Source organism: Condylura cristata, unplaced genomic scaffold, assembly GCF_000260355.1.
Source record: "Condylura cristata isolate star-nosed mole 26May11 unplaced genomic scaffold, ConCri1.0 scaffold00025, whole genome shotgun sequence".
NCBI lineage: Eukaryota > Metazoa > Chordata > Mammalia > Eulipotyphla > Talpidae > Condylura > Condylura cristata.
In genome coordinates, this window is record NW_004567126.1 from 11867344 (window position 1) to 11881421 (window position 14078).

General features: G+C 39.6%; 1 protein-coding gene across 2 annotated transcripts in view; it reads left to right on the forward strand.

Moving 5' to 3' along the window:
* The first annotated feature begins 2235 nt into the window (after window positions 1-2235).
* The window catches only part of ETS1 (v-ets avian erythroblastosis virus E26 oncogene homolog 1), a 123251-nt gene continuing 111408 nt past the window's right edge, over window positions 2236-14078 (forward strand). The window contains exon 1 of one of the 2 annotated variants that reach the window (XM_012729906.1): window positions 2236-2298. The gene's annotated coding sequence lies outside the window, so the exon portion shown is untranslated. Of the gene's footprint in view, window positions 2308-14078 lie in introns of both variants that reach the window. The other variant, XM_012729905.1, reaches the window with a different exon arrangement.

The following is a 14078-nucleotide window of genomic DNA, read 5'->3' on the forward strand; positions in this document are numbered from 1 at the left end:
GCTGCACCACCAGGGAGGGCCGCCATTGCCTATTTTTAATGGAGGTATTTATATTTTTGTTGTTGTTGTTGCTGAGTTGTAAGATTTCCTTATATATACACTGAATAATAATCACTTATTAGAAATGTGCAACTATTTTTCCAATTCTATGGGTTTCCTTTTCATTTTTATGGTAAGACCTTTCGATGTACAGGCATTTTCATTTTTGATGAGGCCCAACATACATATTTTTTTTTCTTTGTTGAATTTGCTTTTCGTGTCATTACCAAATCTAATGTTAGGAAGTTTCTCCTTGTATTTTTTTTTTTTTCCCCAAGAATTTTATAGTTTCAAGGCCTCCCTGGTGATGCAAGGGGTAACTCTCAGGACTATGACGCTATCTGCAGCTGCTGCATACATGCTCTATCCCCTACCGTGGAGAGACCCCCGCATGGTGCAGCAGACCTCTCTTGTCTTGCCTGCTGCTCCCCTCAGCAATGTTATTTCAGTAGATCTGCCTGTCTGGTGAATTCTCTTTCTCTCTCTCTTTCTCTCTCACACACACACACAGACACCCCTGCACCTCCTGCCTACACTCCAGCTCTTGTATGCATAAATAAATAAATCTTTTTTAAAAAAAGAATTTCATAGTTTAGCTCTTACTTTAGGTCTTTGATCCATTTTGAATAATTTATGTTGCTTATGTTGTAGCATTCAGATTTACAGTTTCTGTTCTTCCCTGATAGGTAGTGGCAAAGGTTGGAGCTAGGGTCATGAACTCTGTTTACACAACCCCAAAGGCCCTCAAATTTTCTCAATAATCATACAAACCCAGTTGCAAGGCAAGAATCCAAGTCTTCTCTACTTGTGGGTATTTTCTTTTTTTTTCAGTTCTCTTGCAAACATTGGGAATGCAATTGTAATTAGTTATGATTTGTTTACTTAACCTTACTTTTTTAAAGTGGGGCAGTAGGGGACAGGTTGAAGCTTGGAGTCTTCTTCCTAGAATTCTTACAAATATATTATGCTTTTGATATGGTTGATGGATGCGCCAGTCTTCCCACTGAAGTGTGAACTTGCTATATTCCCAGTGCCTAGCACAGTGCCTAGCATAGCCACCTACTGAATTGAACTGAACTATTAACTCTGTCTTCTAAAAGCTTCTTTTAATTACAACACTCTCTTAATCACATTGTTAACTTTATACAATGAAGGATAGTGATACTGTCACTCTGAATGACATTTATTAGACTTTCAGAGACTTTGAAAGTTGAACATTAGTGTCCTCATTACAAAGAGATGGGGGTCAACCATGACAAATTAACTTGCATCAATTACTCAAAGAAAATGGAATCTTTAGAATTTTTTTCGGTTAAAAGTCTTAAATTAAGCAAATAAACATCTTTCCCCCGAAAATGTTATAATGAAATAATCCTATCATAGGTGGCATTATATTAAATACATAAGTAGAAGATGCTGTACATATTCACCTAGGACAGATTTAAGATTTCCATATTGCTTCCATTTTCTAAGAATATATGACTATTTTCCCCTTTTATTTTGCACCATGGGCCATGAATCTGGGCCACTAAACTGAATCTATTTTAGAGATCACCTAAAGCCAAAGAGGGTATTTAGCCTTGCTTTTCAGGAAATCCAGCTCTTTATTGGGTGATTTCTTTTTCATATAATTGTTTTTCTTTTCCTAGGGAAAGATCGCATTTCATATCGGATCAGTCGAGAAAAACAAAAAGCTTGATTAGTGACTGGGTTGGAGCCATCCCACTTTCTGGTCAGCCTTTCCTGACCTGATTCTATAGCAGGGAGTTCCGTAGCTGACTCCGCCTCTGTTAAATGGGTCTCCATTGAGAAAATAACAACAAAAAAAAACGTGGAGCATGAATATTCACATATTCAGTAGAGAGTATCTAAAGCTTTCACAAAGGATTGAGATTCTGTGTCGCCCACCCCTTCGTTTCATCGCCCATTAATTACTCCCAGTAACTGAACTAGATTTAATTGAAGAATAAGATTATAAAATGGTTTGATGCCACAAAATTTGCCCTCACGTAGATCAGAGGACGTGATTTGGTGCAGCCTCAGGGGTGTCGGGAGCTGGTGGAACGCTGCCTTGTTTCCAGCTGATTTGACCACACCCCCCAATTTAAGAAGGCAGCGCTATTAGAAACATTATGGTCTTGTTCGCATCCTCTTTAGCCACCGAGCAGAGGATTCCCGCAGGTAGTTGGGAAGAAACCAGAGACCAACATCAGGCAAGCTCTTGCGGGACTCTCTTCACCCAGTTTCTCCGGCAAAGTCGTAAGTGAGGTGGGAGTTTTGCCTAAAACTTTGTCGTCCGTTTTCCCTCCCCCCCTTCTTTAAAAAAAAAAAAATTTATTATTATTATTATTTCTTATTGTGTGGCATTGAACGGTAAATGGATCGGGATTCTCGGGATCCAGTGGGGTTTTCTCTTTCTCTTTTTACATTCTTCTGTATTTTCCACTCAATGGCTTCATAACAATTTTCAAAAATACTTACTAACCTTGTTAGTATAGTCTGAAATCAAGACTACATTTCCATGATTTATAAAAGCAAAAGCATGCACGATTTTTGCTACTCGCAGGCAGCTTGTCAGAAACTCAGTTTTCTTCACATACTGGAACAGTTCCAAAGAAATGAAGCTGTAGTTAAACAGTCATTTTTTCCCCTTCTTGCATTTCTAGTGAGCCTCTTGTTTTACATCTTAAAATTTTTTTTTCTTCTTTTCTTGCATAGCAGTTTATGAATTGCTTTGATAAGAGAGGATGGTCTTACTGGGATGAGTTTAGAAGCCAAACCTGCCTTTTTAGAGTTTTCCCATTTTGAGACTCACAGTTCTCCCAGGGTGTGCCAGAGTGCAACTGAGCCTGAGGTCTCAAAGTCAGAGGGCATTTTTCCCCTTCTAGGGAGAGCTGAGCTCCAGCCGCACTGCTATGGAGAAACAGGGGGTGCCCAGGCCCTCCCCCTCTTTCAGTGATTTTTAACAATTCCACTTTGTGGCTTCTCATATACTATTAAACTCTTCACTCCTTTGAAAGTAGTGTTTTATGTGGGTAGTCTGTTCAAAAAGATGCTGAGTTACTGAGCTCAAGGCATTGGGCTGCACTCTTTCCTTATTACCTTCAGGATGAGATTTTTTTCTTTTTAATCTCAAGGTCATTTCTCTTCCTGCTTCATATCATCACCATGCAATTGAAGAGAGAGATATTTGTTAAGCCACAAAAAAAACCCCAAAAAACAAAACACAACTCTAAAATGATAACTCTGGCAGCTCTATTTGTAAAATGACTGATGTAGATGCTCCCATTGGTCTCCTTTTTAGTTGCTTTGTTTTAAAAAGAAAACTCTTGCTTCCCTAGGTATGAACTGTGCAGGGAGGGTGGTGGGTAGCCAATATTACTGTTGAGATTCTTACCTGCTGTCTCCAAATGGAAGGATGGGAGACCTAATGAGTTAATGTCTGCAAAGTGCTTTGAAGATGAAAAGACCTTTTCATGTGTTCGGTATTGTAGTTATTAATATTAATATTTGAAGAAGCATGCTGCTCCTAATTGTGAATCAACAACTTCCATCCTTGCCAACTTAGTAGTGAAAAAACAAACAGTAAAGACAGCCACGCAGCCACTTCCGTCTTGGTTCCTCTGCTGGGGATGTGGGAGGCCCAGATCTGACTATAGAATGGTCATCTTGGCCTTAAGGTTTTTTTTTCACCCAGGTGCTCATGGGTAGAGGGACCAAGAGACCCACCAGTAATACATGGAATCAGGGCATGATCCTTCAACATCTGGGCCTCTGTGAACCTTGGAGAACTGGTTGAGAACTCTGACCTGGACCAATGGCAGGCTTCAGGTCCTAATGGAGCAGGATCAGAACTGGCTTCAGCTCTGGAGTTAGATTCAGGAAAGCGGATGTGGGTCTGGCTCTTTTAAAGATTGCCTTGCAACTGAGTGCAAGCTGTGTAATGAGATTGTGCCATCTGTATTTTTTTCATTGCTAAAACGTGAATAATGGTTTGTACCCACCTGTTCCACAAAGATGAGAACAGAAGTACATAGCACAGAGCTGTGAAGACTGAGAGTGCCAAGAAAGTTGAGGGACAGTCTGGAGTGACATTGTAGCAAGTTGGGTATGTAGGTGCAAGTTCTTAAGGGAGGGTGAGGCAAACAAATGTTCTGGAGACGAATAATTGGTTCTGATATTTCTCTTTAATTACACAGTTTCAATGTTCTGCTGAATTTAGTCTGCTATTTGGACCACCAGTACCTGATTTTATTTATTGATGAACAGATCTGTTTTCTATAGCAACTCTCCTTTTCTAATTATCCATTCATAATTCCCACTTCTACATCAAACAGCAGAAGGAATGGAAACTTCTCCAAAACGGCACATTCTTTCTTTCTTCTTCCTCTTCCTTGTCTTGCTCCTCCTCCCCTTTCTCTCTATCCTCCTTTTTGGAAATTAAAGTATATTTCGTATTTGAGCAAAATAAATGTGGTATACAGCAGTTTAATGCATTTGAGGCAAACCATTCTTGAGTCTCTTCAATCTTGGGAAAACTTAAATCAGGCAGCCTTTTTTTTTGCTGACTCATCTCCTCTGTCCTGGCTGTATTGAAAATGTAGCTCTAGGGAACTCAGCTTTTTAGTCTAGATGATTCTGGGCATACCTGGTTTCCACCACTTCTCCTGAGTGTTAAATCACCCTAGTGTCAATTGAGTGCTTAGTATCTACCAGGACCCTTATTAGTTGCTTTGCTTGAACTATTTCACTGATTCTATGAAGTCTTTGAGGTGGACACTCTCGCCTCAACAATGAGGACTCTGAAGCTGGTTTAGTGGTGCGCTGATTGGAAACATGAAAATATGAGTCCAGCGCTTGTGCTTGGAGTGTAATTTCATGGGAATTACACTTTAAGAGTCTTACACAAAATTTAGGTTGCTTTTTTTTTTTTTTTTTTTGCTTAGACTGATTATTTGCTTATCTGGAAGAATAAGCTATGACTTATGCTTTTTCTCCCTAGGGGGACTCTAGATTAATTATTCATTGATAGGAAGATTCCAACTCTAAAGTCTCCTTGGTTGGATCAGTAAATCTCTCACTCATTCTCTCTTGAGATAAATAGCTATTGAGTTTCTACTGTGTGTCCCACCTTGCTTTGTGTTGGGTGCTCTTTGGATAAAAAGAAGGAATACATTGGATTTCATCTTTTGAATTAACATTTATATTTTGAGAGACAAGATCTTACCAGAAAATTGATTAAAAATAAAAGACAGTAAAATTGTTAAGTGACGTGACATAGTTATGAAGAAAGACACTAGGAATTAGGATGGCGAAAAGTGATGATCTAGAGAAGGGAGGGAAAGACACTCTTGATCAGTCTTGTTTCTGAAAGAAGAGGTCGTGTGATATTCTGGTTGATATTCTTGGTCTATCTCAAGAACTTAGGTGGGGCAATTTGGGTAATATTTACTAGAATGAAAGTTGAACAGCAAACTTTTAGAGCAGATGTCAGTGTTCTCAATGGGGGAGAAATGAAACCTATACATTTTCAAGAGTTGTTGAAAACATTAGGATTTCAGTTATTTCACATTTAATTTTTTTAACTTTTCATTTTCAAATCATTTCAAAGGCATAAAAAGTTGCAAAACAGTACAGAGTTTCCAAAAGATTTAATTTCCTTCAAAACGGTGAAAGATAGGATGCAAACTATTCTTAATTATCTTTCAGTGCCTCTGAATCACGCACTCCATCCAAAAGCATTCTTAACCAGTGGAGAGGGCAAAGTTAGTTTTTTTTTTTTTTTCCTTAACCTAATGCTAGTTTATTTACCCAAAAGTCTAAAGAAGCCTTGGAAACTGTGCTTCTTAGGAAGGGCAAGAAGCCTTGCCAGATGTGGCCAACATCTGGTCTGTGGTTGGCGACGCATGAATGTGTCATGGACAGCACGCTGGGCTGAGCTGTGTTGCAGCTGAGATAAAAACCAAACTTCTGTTCTGCCTTTGGCAGGGATGTCTTCTTGTCTGTTTCTGGGTGGGCTCTGCCCCCCCCCCCAGACACCTGTTTCGTTATAATTACTCATGAATCAGACCATGTTAGGCCAGACGCTGACTTGCTACTCAAAGTGAGGGCCTCTGACCAGCAGCCTGAGCCTCACGGGATCTGGTTAGAAATGCAGTCTGTCAGGCTGGACCTCAGAACTGCTGAATCAGGCTGTAGTTGTAACCCGATTCCCAGCTGATTCCTATGCATAGCACTTTGGGAAGCACTGTTCTAAAGAAAGAGCAAAAGAAATAGCATTTATTTTTAAGCAACCGAATAAAAAACCTCTTGCAATATTTTCCATGCCACTTTCTACTTCCTTGTATTTGTATCTAGTTGCTAAGGTGTCATTCCACAAAAGAGCTACATTTATATCAAAAAGATGTTAGTTTAACTCAGGAAAATAAACTGTTTTCCCACCTGTGTTTTCAGCAGTCTGCTCCCCACTGGAAGAAAAATGCTTACCTCTTGGTTTGATGCATAACAATGACACAGACAGACCACCATTCAACAGAAATTGGGCTCTTTTCTTTGCGAAAATTCTTGACTAATGCTACTCTCACCTATGATTATGGAAGGGAATCCTTTTATGATGATTTAAATGCAAGTCCTTTAGGAAGAGATAGGGGATATGTAGGCCATCTGGGTTCTAACTCTAGTAAATAAATAGAAAATTTCTTTATCAATAAGTAACTTGACTCATTGTGGGCAGCAACATAATAATAAAATGATTATTACTATTAATTGATGCCTACTTATAACACGTGAATAATAATGATAAAATTGCAATAATAATAGCCATGATTTATTGGCCATTTTGTCATGTAAAATACTGCTGAGTGCTTTTATTCTATATAACCATCTCAAGTCATTATGTTATTTTCTCCATTTTATAGTTGAGGGAACAGGAATTTGTAAGGTTAAATTTGCCCACGGCCATACGCTCTGTCAAGAGCTCCACTATATGAGTCCAAACTCTTTTATCAATCTGCTAAACACTTTTAACCTCTTAGGTCTTAGTGGATGCATATTAAAAATGGGCAGATAGGATGACCTTTTTTTTTCCCAACTCCAAAATTCATTGAATTGGTAAAATCTCTCTCAATATAAGAATGTCAGCAAGCTGTTTAGCATTATCCTGAGAAATTTGAACCTTACAATTTGGGCAATAAAACAAATGAAACGCCACCATGAAAATCGCAATCAGACGCAGTCCTAAGAGTTGCTTGCTGGATTTGGGAGATCTCAGGCAGCTGGTGTCCTTTAGCTCAATTGTAAAAGGGAATTATTAAATCCACCCTGTCCCTTTCATTGTTTTCTCTATCGCTATCTCTATTTATGGTGCCTCTCAGTTTTGTTCAGAGCTTCTTGAACAAGAACCATATCTAAATTCTAGATTATGTCTGACATGCTCCACACGCTCAGTTGAAAAGTAATTATTAAAAATTCTAAGCTCTTTAGGGATTTCTTTGGCAGCAAGCATTGGGTTAGAGTTGACATTTTTATTTTGCAGTCCTTCTTTGGGTTTAACTTGGCCAAGAATCTCATTTACCATGACCTCTGCCACGTCCATCCTGGTGAAGAGTCCTTAGGAACAATCCTCTAGTTCACTCTTTCTTGGGTTTGTTCCTAGTTTCTTAGTTTAAAAAAGAGAGAGAGAGAGAAACCTACTTTTTTTAATTTAAAGATTTATTCATGCATACAGAACTGGGGTACAGGCCAGAGGTGCAGTAAGAAGATTCACCAGAGACAGAGTGGGGAACAGAATAGGCAGATCTACTGAAATACACTGCTGGGGGGAGCAGCGGGAGGGCAGAAGATGTCTGCTGCGCCATGTGGGTCAACTCCAACGCATGGGATCGAACTCACACTGAAGGTGGCTGCAGCTAGCTTGCAGTGCTGCACCAGTAGGCGGGGCCCGTTTTTTCAGTTTTTTTTCTATGGAGCCCTTCTATGTACATGGCACTGGGCTACCTCTGAAGACCAGCTGTGATCATTTGCTCAATTTCATGTTTAAACTTAGGATTTGAGGACAAGGTTGTCTTCACTTTTACTGTAAGATAGTTTATTGTTGCCTTCAATCTTGCAGAGGCTGTGCCCACATGAAGGCAGAGTGACTAGAAAAAACAAATGTTAGTTTCTTTAAGGTTTGAGACACTGGACTAGGCATTGTGCTTAGAAAAATCCTGACTACCTGTTAAGCAGGAAGGTTGTACTATCCCTAGTGTTTATGCTTCCTCCTGTTGACATTACCATTTCAGCAGTGTCATGGTGAGGAGGAAACAGAAAACAGTCAGTGAAACACTATTTCTAATTGCTACGGTACAGCATACTAAAACCACCTTAAATGTTTTCTCAAAAGTTATAAGTGAGTTACTCCTGGAGGAAGGGCAGAGCTGCTTGATTTCTTGTTATATTATAAAATGTTACACTTTAATTCTCCAAAAAAGATTAGTTGAGCGGTGTCAATTCATATAGAATTTGAAAGTGTTATGTTTAATTAGGGGATGAGGTTGCTAAGAGAAAAAAAGAGACTGGGATGAGTCATTTTCAGACTAAGGGTTAGGGGCTGATTACCAGTTAAGGTGGGGACAGACAAGACTGAAATGTTAACAGTTCTGTGAGTTGAAACCTTTGTGAACTTTGTAGTGATGTTGGTGAATCTAGTTTAAGACGCAGAAACCATCAGCACATATATCAGAGTATTGCTTTAATTTGTCAGTGTTGGCTAATTAAAATAAAGAATATTAACTGCTGTGATCAGTCAAGAAAACGAGGCTGTTCTAGGTTTAGGAGTTAGAGAAAAAACATCTTACAGTCTTCTGATCATTTTTTTTTTCTCTCCCCCTTGTTGTAACCACGAAGATTCCTAGGGAAAGTGTGGGATATTTTGCTTTCTAAACACGCTTAAATGTGGCTTTTGGAGATGTAGATATAGTAGCTTCGTTACACAGCTACATGAAAGGACAAGGCTACTAAAATATTTTAAAGATAAAGATAAGCTACATGAGAATTAGGAAGAAAATGAAGTAAGCGAAGAGAGAAACTTGTCAAACTCTTGCACATACTATCTATCACCATTTCACGGACAGCTTCTCTCCATTCAGTTAGAAAATGTAAATGTGCCCACTTGAAAAGAAATAGTTTCTACTTTCAAGCCATCCCTGGTTCAGGAACATAAACAGGCATAATAGGGAGGAACGTGAACTGTGGTGGAGATAGCAGGGAGCAGGGGAGTACTGGAAATTTCCCTCTAATGCCTGGGTTCTCTGAATAATCAAATATACATCAGATTAGTAGAAAGAACAAAAACCCCTTAATTTAATTATGTACACATGGGGAGCTGACATAGCTATAGAGTCCAAGGTTCCTGAGGGGGAGATGGGGATATATATCCCAACCTAAGGAATGAGGGAGGGGCCTGGTGCTTCAGGGAGAGAGATGGGGAACTCACATAATGAGGAGAGGGTGACTCATATGATGAGACCAGATGTTCTGTATTGTAATTAGATGTTTTTCCCTGTCACGTAGATAGGTTTCTCTGATAAAAAGGTTTTTTTCTGGTAAAAAAAAGATTTTCTAGGTAATGCCCCCAATTTTCATTCTTGTAGGTAGCTAAAAGCGTGGTAAAAGTTTCTCATGAGACTGCAGAGCTGCAATGGACTTCAACTTGAAATAACCCACTCGTCAAAGTAACATGGGTTGGGAAGGCCTGTCTGAATATTTTGGGGACCCTACCCTTCAGTACACAGTGTAAATACTGTGGAGGAAGATCAAGGGTGTCCACCTGACACCTACAAGTTTATAGGGGATACTCAGTCTGGAGCTTAAAAGCAGATTTATATGATATTTGGAAAGAAAGAACTCAAGCTCTCTCTGTAAAGATGTTGCCTCCACAGTCTTTTCTTAGCTTGTGAAAGGTATTGTCATTTGAGTAAGTTCCCTTTAAATGTCTAGCTAGTGGGGAGGGAGCCCAGTGGCCAGGGTAATGGATTCTGGGTACTTTGGTGATGGTTGTGCAGTGACAAACATCTGTGGAGTAGTGTACCTATCTCCTTTAATCATATACAGCGTTGTAAACCAATGTTATATCAGTTCATCAGTCATTCAATCAGTCCATCAGTCAATCTATTAAGGGCTAGCTGGTCCTTTTTGTCCTGTATTCTAGAACAAGAGGATCTCCTTTTTATAAATATGAATGGGAATCCTAATTAAGAGAAATGTTATTTACAGATCAATTCAATTCATAATTCTCCAAGAGGAAAAAAAAGTAGGAAAAGACTACTTTATTGATTCTTCCTGTCATAGCTTTATTACATTTGTATTCCCCATCTGCTGTCTTCATCTCCAAGATATATATTAGCCTTAATTCCAGATCTGTGGCTATTATAACATTAGACTAGAGAGTTGGTCAAATTCAAAGTTCAGTGTGTTTGTTGGAGATGATATAATTTTGGCTTCTCTGCTAGGAAGGCTGTTTGTCAGTTTGATTTACAAATAAAGGATGTACACATATTTTGCCTCAATAATATCATGTTTGGGCTTTTAGTGAGAGTACAAATATTTTAGGAACTTTCATAATGACAGAATTGGGCACAAATTAATGATCCAATAATAAGAGACTCATTAAGAAAAGTATAATGCATGCATAATAGAGTACTTGGCAGTTATAGAATTTGAGATGCAGAATTATATTTATTGACATAGAAAAATGTTCATAGAACTTTATCAAACATGCTGAAAAATAGCAAATTACAAAACCACTTGGAGATAATATCATTCAGGAAAAAGTATGATCCTATGCATATGCTATATATTTGTATGAACACATGCAAAAACTCAACAGAATGTTGATTAAAATGTTAGTATAATTATCTCTAAGTGGGGAATTCAGGTGATTTTGGAGTTTAGTTTAGACTTTTCTCTTTTTTATCCCTATTTTTGCAATGAATATGTATTATGTTAGCAAAAACAGTTACTTACAAAAAAAATATAAGGAGCTGTTTATTGGGTTATTTATGGAAAAGCCTTGGCTTTTGTTGAGGCACATGTAACCCAAAATGAAAAACTTGAACTGATCTTACAGTTGTCATCTAGATGTGCAGGGACAGGATTGGCTGAGCTGGAAACACACTTAATCCTCCATTAAGCCTCCTTTGTAGAAACTTAAAACTCTTTTGCTACCTTGGCAAATTCTTTTAGGATTTTATTTTTATGAAGCCCCCCTCCGGTACCCCCATCCCTCTTCACTCTGAGTTTTGCTCAACCTGCCCCTGGAGATCTGGCTCAGGGAGTGTGAGCTCAGCTGGTCCCTAGTCTTGTGGAGGGTGGAAAATTCCAGAAGAGATTGTGCACATTATGAAAAATGGGTCTCTCACCATAGTTCCACAGAAATCTAGTTTTAAAGTGTTTCATTGGATATGAAACATCAGTATCAACCAGAGTTAACTTTGTTGTCTTTTGCACAGATTACCTGTCTTTAGAAGGAAAGTCTAGGATGGTGAGGTTTGGGACATAAAGGAGAGGTGATTGAAGACCTGCCAGTTAACAACATGGCCTCAGTGTTTCTCCTTTGTAATAAATGGGGTTCAGTGAGTTAAAGGGACAAGCTTCCACCTGTTACTCCTATATTCAACATGTTTGTGTGCAAACTACTTCTCAACACTGCATAGGATCTAGGATACATAGTGAAGAAATAAACTAAATCTTGGCCCTGGGGTAGGTTACATTCTAGTCTTGTGGGAGTAGGGGACATGATAAAGAACCCAGTCAATATCAGTGAGGAGTTGGGAGCTGCAATTAAATGGGAAAAGTCTTCTTAGATAAGGTGCTATTCAATATTGAGTAAAAAGGAATATTTCTCTTAGAATTGGATCGCAAAGAAACCTATTATTTCAATGAATCTTTACCCAGATCTGCAATCTACTAGGATTTTCAATCTGAGAATCAAATGTATTTACATCTGATCCATTTCTTAAAGTTTTAGTTTTGAGATCTGTTCACCAATTAAAAAAAAAAAACAGAAATGGTTTCCATTATACCCCTTGGTGTGGCTTAACTTTTGGAGCTATCCAGATGAAAAAAGGCATCGTGCCATCCTTCAAATAGTTCAAGAGTTTAGTGGGACAGGCAAATAGAAATGTGTTTGCAAAATAATGTGACACATGGTGACGGGAACATGTGGGGAGCACAGAGAAGGGCCAGCCAGGCCTGGTGGGGTGAGCCTGTTTCAGGCAGGTGCACTGGCAGCTGAAACTGTAAGGTCAGCTGAAAGCTTTTCATTTTGGGTTATATGCTCCTCAACAAAAGACACTTTTTTCCCCATAAATAATGCATTCATTTTTTTTCATTTGAAAGTAATTAATTTTGCTAATATAGTATATATTTATTACAAACTTGGAATAAAAAATAGAGAAGACTCTAAAATGAATGCCCACATCACCTGATCCCCTTTTAGAGAAGAGCCTGAAAACTTGGTGCAGAGGAGTCCTCTGATTTGTTTATTTACATATACAAGAACTGGAATGTAGGCCAGAGTTGTGGTGGGGGAGAGGGTTCACCAGAGACAGAGTGGGGAGCAGAACAGGTGGAATGACAGAAATCCACTGCTGAGGGGAGCAGGGGGCAGGTCAGGAGAGGTCTGCTGTGCCATGTGGGTCAGCTCCCTGGTAGGGGATAGAACTGGTGCTGCATGGCTGTGGAGAGCTTCATAGTGCTGCACTTGTAACACTTAACTCCTTGCACCACCAGGGAGGCCCTGAACCTGAGGACCAGGAAGCTAGACCAGCATTCCTTTAAGGGGCAACCCCATGGGAATGGTGGCACTGAGAAATGGCTCAGTCTGCCTGAGGGAACTGCAGAACTCCATATTGCAGGGGAGTGCAGTGGAGCCTGGGGAGGAGGAAGAGTTGGACAGGTGGGATTATAGGCCCTGGAGGCCTTGGCTGGTGATAGGTCACCATGGAGGACATCATGGCAGCTTCCTGAGGACAAAGTCACTTCAACCTCACTTAACTCTAATGCTCTCGCATTGCTGCTCCCATTGAAGGGAATTGAACTTAGTTCTTCACATCTTAGTTGTCAAGTATTCGGATCATTTATTCATTCAGACAAGCCTCATGGATGCTTGTAAGCTGGGGGAGAAACCTTAAATCACACAGTTGCTTTGTTTAATAAATAGGTATAATGCTAAGCTGGTCTAGCTGATGTTTGTATTGTTGTCATGTGGGAGGGTCTCTTTGACCAAAAGGGAAAAAAAATCCAAATGCTCCTTTTTCTTTTTTCTGAAAAGGTTTATGTCTACAGCAGCTGTTCTGTGTCATAATCTACAAGTGGATGAGGGCGGGTTCTTTTTTTCTTTCTCCAAAAAAATAATAAAGCAGTAATCCATTTCTGTCCCTCAGTTATTTCCTGAGATGAGAGCCCTTAAGAGCCCTGGCAACTCCCTCTTTTCTGCTTCCTCCCTGGGGCAGGGCTTCCCCCCCAGGGAAGCGTCATTCATTGGAGAAACTCCTGTAGTTTCAAGAACACAGCCCAGTTCTGGCTCTGAATGCACCATAGGTGGGGCCACAGGCCCCCCCCCCCCCCCCGCAATTGGTAAGAGAAAACATATTTCCACTGTGCCTTTTCCCAAGCTCTGTGGAGTGTTTGGAAGAGGAGTGTCTTCTGGTTGGCAAAACTCTTGGTGACTCTGCACTTCAGGACATCTTTGCCAATTCTGGAAGTCCTTTTTCTTATACATTGATAAGTAAAACAGGCATTCAACAGGGTAAAGGTTTTGCTGTTTGGGGGAGTGTAGGGGATGATTCATCACACCATGTGCTCACACTTCATGCAGTGCGGTCACCCACAATTTCCTATTCCAGCACAACTGACTGTTTTGCTCTTTTCCATATTGTTGGAAAAGTCTCATGAACATTATGCACATTATCCTCATCAAACTATATTATATAGTTTCATCCTGTGTTTGATAGGATGCAAGGTCCATGTCATGTTTACCAGTGTGTCTCCAGTGCCCA